The following is a 10,838-nucleotide window of genomic DNA, read 5'->3' as shown; positions in this document are numbered from 1 at the left end:
AAAAAAAAAAAAAAAAAAAGCAAATTTCCCATAAACATGAGGATTTATTTCTGGACTCTCCATTCCAGTCCATTGCTATGCCTATCCTATACCAATACAACATTGTCTTGATTACTGTAGCTTTATAGTAAGTTTTGAAACCACAAAGTCCTCCAACTTTGTTCTTTTTTCAAGGTTGTTTCAGCTATTTGGGGTCCCATGGGATTTGAGGATCAGCTCGTCAATCTCTGCCAGAAAACCAGTTGGACCTTTTGTAGGTCAATTTGGAGAACATTGCCATTTTAACAGCATTAAGTTACAACATCCCGGCTCTGATAGATTCGTTTAATACATCTATTCATCCTCAGTTACTAACTTCCTGAAGGAAGAACACAGAGCTCAAATCCAGAATTTCATTTCTATTGACATAGGGGGTTTGTTTGTTTGCTTTAGTTCCCGTCTGCGCCTGGCCCTCTGCCAGTTGCTACAGAAAGTCCATTCATAACGGACACACTCTGGCTGCCCTCGGTGGTGGATAACAGAATTGTTGGCACCCTGGTAGGGCAATGTTGAAGACTGAAGTGTGGCTATCTGTTTTAATTTTTTTTCTCCAGACATTGTGGTGCTTGTTACTAGTCTGTTACAGGTCAATTTCTGTGGCTGGTAGGAGAAAATTGCTTCCCTTAGAAACTCATTGGCCTTGCACACAAATGGGCCAATGGGGCAGAAAATTCCAACAGAGGTTAAGAGCACTAGTGCATTTCTTCACTGCACTAGGGGAACAAATTGTAGCCAGAACACAGTAGAGTCAAAAATCATCTACTGTTTCCTGTACTTTAGTGAAACAAAATTCGGAGATATAGAAGGTGCAAATTTGGTTTAATTTTCAGAAGCCACAATTATGAATGCAGTCAGGAGATGTTCGTTTGTGTTTTATACTTGTCAATGTCAGCTCACACTATCATGGACCTCTCCTCCCTCAAACATGTTCCTTGAATTCCAAAAGTAAAACATGTTGGAATTCTTGGAATGGGAAATTCTTACCTTGCTTGCACTGGAAGGCCTTTATCCTTTCACCTCTTAGCCAGGTAGTCCTGGGGTCACACTTCCTTTCGGTGAGAGGCCTCACCCTGTGGCTCCCTGGAAGAGCTTGACAAGGAGGCTCCAAGTTGGTGAATTAATAAAGTGCTGTAGGCCAGGCCAGCAGGCCTTATGTGGAAGAGTACAGAGCCTCTCAGGGACCGGAGTCTGGACCCTTTGATTAACATTCTTGGCTCTGCTCCAATCTGAACAGATTCTGGTCTAACCTTGAGATAGATATTTAGGATCTGGCCACAAACACCTTCCTGAGAATTTTTTAATGTTCTAACCCATCCAAATTACCAGATACACTACCAACTAGTGATCTATATGACACAGGGTGATTACTTTCTTTTGTTCTCTGAAAGAAGAAGCAAGAAAGGATCTGAAGGTCCTCTTTCAGAGGATCTGTGAGGGTAGAGGTTGGGGCTGGCCTACCCTTATGCCACCTCAATTCTCCCCCACTGTAGCTCATCTGCAGTTTCAAGGTGAGGAGCACTGGCCTGTTGAGGAACTACAGACACTCTGCAGTTGGCAGGGGTTGGGTGGGCAGACATCTGGATAGGGGTGGAAGTAGAATTGTTAGTAAAAGTGGCTAAGTTTGAAATTCTACTAAAGTAGAAATTTTGATAATAAATGTCTTTTCAGCTTTCAATCAGTAACCTGAGCATTAGTTGAATCAATTTCTATTTTAATTTCTGCCTTGCTTTTCATAAAAACAGTAGTTCTTTAGGAAGGACCAATTGGTTTGATAAATTGTGAGCTATCACCAGCCTTCAGATATCATCTCTGTCCCTGGACAGGAGCAGTCAGGCCCTCATGATATTTGTCTAAGGTAAACAGACACTAATAATGGAAATGTTACCAGAATTTCTCTCTTCAGTAGGTCCTTGGTCTCAGGGATTTGAGGAATGAACCCAGGCACCATAGACCAGCAGCAAGACAGGATTTCATTAGAAAGCAATACAGAAGAAGTAAAAAACACCAGAGCTTCTGGCAGGGTAAAAGAACTAACTGAGAAGTCTCTGCATGGGCTCTTTATCTAGGGGCATTAGGCCTTAAGAATTACACTTGGCAGGGCAGTGCCTGTGGCACAAAGGAGTAGGGCGCTGGTCCCATATACCGGAGGTGGTGGGTTCAAACCCAGCCCCCGCCAAAAAAAAAAAAAAGAAGAAGAAGAAACCCTGCAAAAAAAAATAATAATAATTATACTTGGCCAGGACTTGGCAAATAGAAACACATTTTTAAAGTTAATGACTATTATTGACAACTAATTGAATGTTGTCCCTTCAGCTCAGGGCAAAAGGTCAGGGTGTTCTCTTCATGAACCTGCCCAAGCCTAGGAAAATTAGGGTCCCCTGCCTAGCCTTGAATCGGAGAACCCTGTATCAGACATGAATAAAGAACGTATGCTCAGGAAAAGACAGAAGAGGCAGAGGTAGAGGTGGAGAGTGCGGAAGGCTGAGTCTAATGCTGGAGGGGGAAGAACCTGCTTTTATTGAGATCCTCGACAGGTGATGTAGGTAGGATATGTCTTTAAATCCTGTGGGAGATATATTCATGTTCTCAGAATCACATGGCAGAGCTAAGGCTCTGAGAGACAGCCCAGGGCCTTGCAGGTCATGTAACACTGAAGCCTGTGTTCTTTCCACCACGCTTTCCTCACCTCTCTCTGAAAGAGCTCATGGGAATTGGAAACCCAGAGGCCTCCACAGTGCTGAGTGTGAGGACCCTCTACACGCTACCCTCTCTGTGTATTTCTCAATGTGGAAGAAACTGAATGACGGTGGGCTGTAAGCTGAAGTTTCAAAGAGGAGTGAGGGAGCAACCCCTTGTCCCAAGTCATGGTGCCAGGGAGAAGCTCCACCTGGTCCATCAGTTCTAACAGAGGATGCTCTGACAAGCGACTCCAGGAGCTTCTCAGCAGGAAAAGCCCATCCCTGGAGCCTTGCTAAACAGTCACATCCAAGCTCCCAGCCACCTCCCCCCCTCCCCCCCCACACACGCACACTCTGAGTTACTGCTATTTTTAACCCCATCTTTTCTGTCCCCTTTTCATCTAGCAGGTGAAGAATCGCCTCACTTTAGCATTGAGCATTTTTCATTGTCTGTAATGCAAGATCTTATTTACCGCCTGGGTTCTCCCCCCTCTGAAGCCATGCTGAGGTGACCTTTTAGTACCAAGAGAGAATTGGTGCTGTTTTATATCTGCATACATGTGAAAATAAATGAAAAATGGGTCTCCAGGTTTAGGAGAAGGGCAAGGACTCAGCTGGAGAGATTTTAGAAGCTATTCTGCAGTTTGGGGCCTTGAATCAGTGCATAAGAAAGAAATGTCACATCAGCAGCCCGGGAGTGTCCTCAGCATCTTGAAGATCACCAAATATGGGCAGTGACTTTGCAGAATAAAAAGGGCTATTTAGCCTAGTGTGCAAAGTTTATTAACTGGATCATTGAGAAGAAAATCACATCCCTCGTGGCTTCCAGTATGTCTATATTTAAAGTCATGTGTGAGCAGTTTTCTCTTGCCCACCATCAGCATGGCACAGACTCGGGTGTGCTCCAGGTAGGTCTGCATGGGTCCAGGTACCTATCGGACCAGTACAGACAGAATATACCCACTGGAGCTTGGATAGTGCTCTGTGGCCAGTGTGACCAGTGGAGGAGCCCAGGGTGTGGTCACCTGAAGGGGGGCTGATTTGAATGTTGGGCCTCAGTTCCAAGGGCAGGTCTTTGACTAGGTCTCCTCACCACCTGAGGTCTCCTCTTTCCAGCCTGGGACTCACTCCCATGCAAATGAACGGCTGGCATCAACTTTCATCCATCCCTGATCCATCCCCACTTGCCTGATGCTTGGTAGAGCAGCCTGCATTCTCAGGTGTTCTCCCAGGCATAGGAGCACAGCAGGGAGTGCGCCCCAAAGCTGCAGCTACTCTCCTGCCTAGGGACAAGTCCAGCTGTGGAGGAGGCTCTGTCCAAAAGGACCCAGACCTGGGGATGATCTGACACTGCCTCTTTTCTCCAGCTTGATCTCGCGTCTCAAAATAGCACTCTCATCTGTCAGCTTCCCAGGCTTGATGTAACAAAGCAGAAACAGATTTGAACTTCTCACACTGTGCTTTTGTGCTTTTCAGCTTCAGAAATAGCACAGGCAGAAAAGAGCAGGCGGAAAGAGACCCAGTGCTTCTCCCACAACCGGTGTGCAGTCTCAGGTCCCATACTGATCTTTCCCTTCTCTGCAGAGGACCCTAACAGAATCTGGCTGCCTTAATTCCCTGTGGACCAGGGGTAGTGGTAATGCTGTGGAGAGAGAAACTCTGTTGGGGAGTGTGATGCTGTGGCTCAGCCCTGCATAGAGGGATGAGAAGGAGAGGTGGCTGCCTCATGGATGTGCTTAGAACCCTGAACCAGACTGAGGGCCCAGGGGCCCAGCACAGAGCTCACTGGGGGCCTGAAGACACAGACAGACTGCAAGAAACCTCAGTTTGACAGGTGAAACAAAATGTGCCACAGCCCTCCTTTTGGCTAATGATGCTCAGTAAGGGGTGAGGTCATTTGTCACGATATAAAGGTAGAGCCCGTGCCTGGTACAGTGTGGTCCAGGAAAGATCCTCTTACAGAGAGAGGCAGCACAGTGATTTGGAAATGGTTTTATTTTGCATGTGGGCCATGTGTTTCCATAGAATAAAAAAGAATTGTTTATTCACACACTGTAAAACACTAATAAGATTATTTTCACTTCTGTATCCAGAAATAAAACTTGAATCTGAAAAACATCTTCATTAAAATATGTTCATTAAGTCAGTGTTTTCTTCTAAAAACATAACCTCCAAGGTCTTGTTTGCTGGTTGCTATGCTTTTAGGTACAAACATCTGCTCCTGGCAGGTGGGTCCCTGCCATGTGGGTGAGCCATGGCTCTGCATGTCTTCCCTTGTCTGCACACGCAGCTTTCTTTTTTCTTCATTATTTTTAATTATTAAGGGTACATAATGGCTATATATCTTTATGGGGTACATGTGATGTTTTGATACAGAAATACAATATGAATTAATCAAAATAGGGCAACTAGAGCGTCCATCACCTCAGGCATTTAACATTGCCTTGTGTTAGGAATATTTCAGTTCCACTCTTTTACCTATTTTAAAGTACACCCTAATTTACTCCTGAGTATAGTCAGTTTGTTGTGCTACCAAATATTGTTCATTATCCCTAATTATCTATGTTTTTGTGCTCAGGGACCTTCTCTACTTTCTTGCCCTGCTTCCCAGCCTCTGGTAACCATCAGTCATCACTCTACTCTCTGTCTCTGTGAGAACAATTGTTTTTAATATTTAGCTCATGCATATGAGTGAGAACTGTGCTTGGTTTATTTTACTTAACATGATGTTTTCTAGTTCCATCCACACTGCTGAAAATGGCAAGATTTCATTCTTTCTTGTGGGTATGTAATAATTCTATTGTGTATATGTATCACAATTTCTTTATCCACTCATATCTTGATGGACACTTAGGCTGATCCCACATTGTGGCCATTATGAATAGTGCTGCAATTAACATGTGAGTGTGGGTATCTTTTAGATATATTGAATTCCTCTTCATTGGATACATACTCAGCAGTGGGGCTGCTAGGTCATATATCAGTTGTATTTTTAATTTTGTGGGGAATCTCCATACTGTTGTCCATTGGGGTTGAACTAATTTACATTCCACCAATAGTGCACTCTCCCTTTCTCTAGCACCAGGACAGTATAAGGACTCTTAGACTGCTGGTCTTATGGGTCATCAAGCTGCCTATAGGAGAGGAAAAGAGGGTGTGTATTATTATGCAGAAGGGAGACTGTTCCAAGTTCCTCTTGCCTCATTCCCCAGACATTGCCTGTTTGTAGCTCACATTCAAGGATAAGGGCCATTTGCACATTTGACTTTATGAATAATAGCTCATATTTACAGAACTCTTACTACCTGTCAGTGCCTTCATTAAATCATTGGACCGTCAACACTGGCACCTGTAGTCATCACCTCCATTTTTCAGGCAAGGTGACCTGTGTAAGAGCACACTGATAGATAGGGCACAGCTGGACTAGGCCAAAAGTTTCTGATCCCCAAGCCCGCCACATCACCTTGCACCCTGGATTTCTGGAGTGGGATTGGAGAAGAGCAGGAAGTGCTCCTTGCAAGTATATAAGCAAGTGGCTCATGAAGCCTTGAATACTTGCCTGGCCCATGGCCTCCTTCACAGAAAGTGGCCAGAGGTTGTTACAACAAGGACCATTTGTGACCAAAATGAGCTCAGCTACCCTGATTGCAACCAATGGGCCACCAAGCTCTGTGAGGAGAAGGCAGTGTGAAGCTAATAGTGAAGCTTCAGTACCTGGTGTATAGTCAAGGGCTCTATAAATATTTGTTGAATGAATGAATGAATTGGAAATTGGTGCCCAAGACTAAGGCAGCCAAGTCTGGGTTGTAAAGATGTGGTGCCCACAATCTCTGAGATGGCCCAACACAAAGCTTTACCCATCAGATGCTTCACATTAGATGGTGAAAAAGTGACCTCATCAAATCTTTGGCAAGTGAGGAGGCCAGGCATGGTCCACAAATCCTGTTGTCAATCTCAGTCTGGGAAATGCAGGAACTCAGAAAGACAGCACAGCTCAGAAGTGATGTTGTTCTGTGCCACTCAAGTTTCTGGAGTCTCTGATCAAACTCCCAGTGTCAAAGGTGATCTGGACCTTTCTCTGATTCTGGTATTAAAAAGGTTGGCTTAGCACCCTCAGAACTTACCCAATCTGTCAGGGAAACTTTTTCATTCCAGGTTGCTATGGTTTGACTATCTGGGTGTCCCAATTTATATGTTGAAACTAAATCCAAAGGAATTCTGGGAAGATGGCCCACTGGTAACAACCCTCAGCAGAGGCTCCTGACCAGAAGGAGAAAAACTGGATGGGATCAGACTCTATGAAGCCAAAGGTGGAGATCTGAGCCATGAAAGAAGTTTGGCAGGCTTTAACTACAAGGAAGAGCATTTAAGAAAACAAATTACACGTACAAAGCCTATTGACCTGTAAGAGGATGGGAGACGCCTCACCCAAGCAGGAGGCTCACCACAGGCTATCTGTGACTGAACAAGGAACAAAAGACCTCTCATTTTATCTTGCTGAAGAGAGCTACTAAATACCAGGTCACTTTCTCCAGGGAGATCCCACTTATGAAACTAGACACCACCCCTCCAGGCATAAAATTGAACAGATATTTTCCCCTACAAGTCCAAACTCCCATTCCACTCTTTCCCCCTCATATGGCTGTCTGAAGTTCTTCCTCTGCAGAGCACAGAGTGCTTGGTCTCTTCCTGAGAGATCTGGGCATAGTGTGAACTGCCAACCATCAGGAAAGATTCTGTGATTAATGAGGAAGAAAGAGGGTACAGAAAGAAAGAGATACTCAGTGGGAAGAGGAGCAGTCCCCTGGTTATGACTTTGCCCAGCCAGTGGTGGTGTTGACCCTTGGTTTGGGCTATGTCTGGTGGGACAGGGTGCAGAACCCCTGGCTCTGACGGCACCCATAGTGGGAGAGTAGTTGACCTGTGTGAACTGAGTTTGGCAGGCAGGACTGGTCCCCAACCCCTGATGGGCCTGACAGCAGAGGCTTTCCAGGTGTAGAATGAGACCTGAGGGCAAGGGCGTGGTCCTCTGACTCCAACAGAGCCTGTGAACAGAGGCTTGGCAGGCAATGGACTGAGACTGGCAGGTGGGAGCATGGTCCTCTGACTCCAACTGGTGTGGCAAGCAGAGGTTAGCTGGGTGTGGACTGAGACTGGTGGGTGGGAGTGTGGCCCCCTGGCTGGTCCTGTGAGCAGAGAAGTTGACAACAGTGAGGACTGAGTTTAGTGGGGGAGGGGGTATGGGGGATATCAATCCCTGGCTTCAATTGTACTATTGGAGACCCTTGAATCCCTCTCTGTTGAGCAGGGATTGCACTGCCTGAGACAATTTAGTGTCTAGGACTGTCCACTTGGAATCATTCTGAGGTTAACCTTTGAAGTTCTGTAGCAGAAAATAACTGAAGGATGGGGGCTGGGTGCTGCAGCTGTTTGTATCTCTTCACAGCCGAGATTTAAACCTAATACCATGGCTTCTTAGGATAGGTTAGAGGTTGGCTGATATGAAAACAGCACTAGCTTGCCCTATCTCACCAAGTATGTCCTCAGAGTCTCCAGCCAAAACTCTGAAAGGGGCCTTTGTAAGGTTGTGGGAGATAAGCCACAATTATAAAGCCTAGCACTTTGGAAAGGGGCTATCTCTACTACCTGGGAACCCCTATTTAATCTCACCCTACCAGTTCTAATAACCAAATGGTGGGAAATAAACTCAACAGAAGAACTCAGGCAACATGAACAACCAGAGTAGATCAACCCACCCCAAGAAATGACAAAGGAGATACAACTGAAGATGTCATGCATAAACAAATGGCAGCAATTTCAGAAATCAAATTCAGAATATGGATGGCAAATAAGATAAATAGAATGGAGGAAAAGATGGAAATTGAATTCTAAAGATTGTCTCAAGAAATAAATGAATTCGGCTCGGTGCCTGTGGCTCAAGTGGCTAAGGCGCCAGCTACATACACCTAAGGTGGCAGGTTCGAATCCAGCCCGGGCCCGCCAAACAACAATGATGGCTGCAACCAAAAAATAGCCGGGCGTTGTGGTGGGCGCCTGTTGTCCCAGCTACTTGGGAGGCTGAGGCAGGAGACTCGCTTGAGCCCAGGAGTTGGAGGTTGCTGTGAGCAGTGAAGCCAGAGCACTCTACCCAGGGGCTCAGCTTGAGGCTCTGTCTCAAAAAAGAAAAAAAAAAAAGAAATAAATGAATTCAAAAACAAAGTCACCAAAGATATGGACATAAAGAGAAAAGAAATCCCAGAGCTCAAGGAAATGAAAAGGGTAGTTGATGAGAAATACAGTAGAATGCTTCAGTAATAGAGTTGACCAGACAGAAGAAATGATCTTTGAAACTGAAGACAGAGCTTTTGAACGTTTCTAAATGCTCAAAGAGGCAGACAAATGGAGAGCAAAAACTGATCATTCCCTCAGACAGTTGTGGGATCAATCCAAAAGATCAAACATTAGTCTTATAAAAATTCCCGAAGAAAAAGAGGATGGTCCTAAAGGAACTCTACTCTAAGAGTTCTTGGAGGCGAATTTCCCAAGCATTGGAAGAGGCACAGAACTTCAGATAGTAGACAGTTTCAGAACCCCAGCAAGTCTCAGTCCAAATAAAGCATCTCCTAGATACATTGTGATTAACTTTACCAAAGTTAAGATGAAGGAGAAAATTCTGCAAGTGACCAGACTTAAGAAAAGCATCACCTACAAAGGGAGAAATATCAAAATGACTGCAGATCTCTCAGCTGAAACATTTCAAGCCACAAGATGATGGTTATCAACCTTCAATCAACTAAAACAAAACAACTTCTAGCCCAGGATCCTGTATCCAGGTAAACTGAGTTTCATTTGTGATGGAGAAATCAAATACTTTAAGGACATAGACATGTTGAAGAAATTTGCCATAAATAAACTAGCTCTCCAGGATATTCTCAGACTCATCCTCCACAATGACCAGTACAATGCTCTAACTCCAAAGTAAACTCACCCAGAAATTTTTGAACAAAACCCCACTTCCACAGTGGTGAAAGGATTAAAAATGTCCACTGGACATCCAAAATGCATGACACCCCAAGCAACAAGGCTTATCAATTCTCTCATTTAATGTGAATGGTTAAAATTGTCCTCTAAAGAGGCACAGGTTGGCTGACTGGATACATAAACTCAGACTGGATATCTGTTGTATACAAGAATCTCATCTTACCTTAAACATAGACTCAGGGTAAAGGGATAGATTTCTATAATACAGGCAAATGGAAACCAGAAAAAAGCAGCAGTTGCAATTCTAGTTGCAGATACAATTGGCTTTAAACCAACAAAGATAAAGAAAGATAAGGATGAACACTACATATTTGTCAAGGGAAACATCCAACACGAAGAGTTTTCAATAATTAACATTTATGCACCCTACCAGAATGCTCCTCAATTTATAAAGCAAACCCTAATGGATATGAACAACTTGATATCTTCCTGCACTACAATAGTTGGAGATTTTAACACCTCTTTGATAGTTTTGGATAGATCATCCAAGAAGAAGCTAACCAAAGAAATATTAGATTTAAACCTGACCCTAGAACAAATGGACCTTACAGACCTCTATAGAAGATTTCATCCTAATAAAACTGAATAGACATTCTTCTCATCATCCCATGGATCATCCTCCAAAATAGATCATGTCCTAAGACATAAGTCTAACCTCAGCGAATTTAAAAGAATAGAAATTTTCCCCTGTATCTTCTCAGACCACCATGGAATAAAAGTTGAACTCAACAGCAATAGGAATTTTCATACTCAATCAAGGTCATGGAAACTAGATAATCTTAGACTGAATGACAGCTGGGTCCAAGAGAAGATTAAAAAGGATATCACCAAATTTTTGGAACAAAATAATAATGAAGACACAAATTATCCAAACCTGTGGGATACTACAAAGGCAGTTCTAAGAAGGAAATTTATAGTATTGGAAGCCTTCATTAAGAAAAGACAAAGAGAGGAAGCCAACAACTTAATGGATCATCTCAAGCAACTACAAAAGGAAGAACATTCTAACCCAAACCCAGTAGAAGACAAGAAATAACCAAAAGTAGGGTAGAATTAAATGAAATTGAAAACAAAAGAATC

Source organism: Otolemur garnettii, unplaced genomic scaffold (assembly GCF_000181295.1).
Source record: "Otolemur garnettii isolate 467f Iridium unplaced genomic scaffold, OtoGar3 scaffold00120, whole genome shotgun sequence".
NCBI classification, from domain to species: Eukaryota; Metazoa; Chordata; class Mammalia; order Primates; family Galagidae; genus Otolemur; species Otolemur garnettii.
This window is presented reverse-complemented; position numbering follows the sequence as displayed.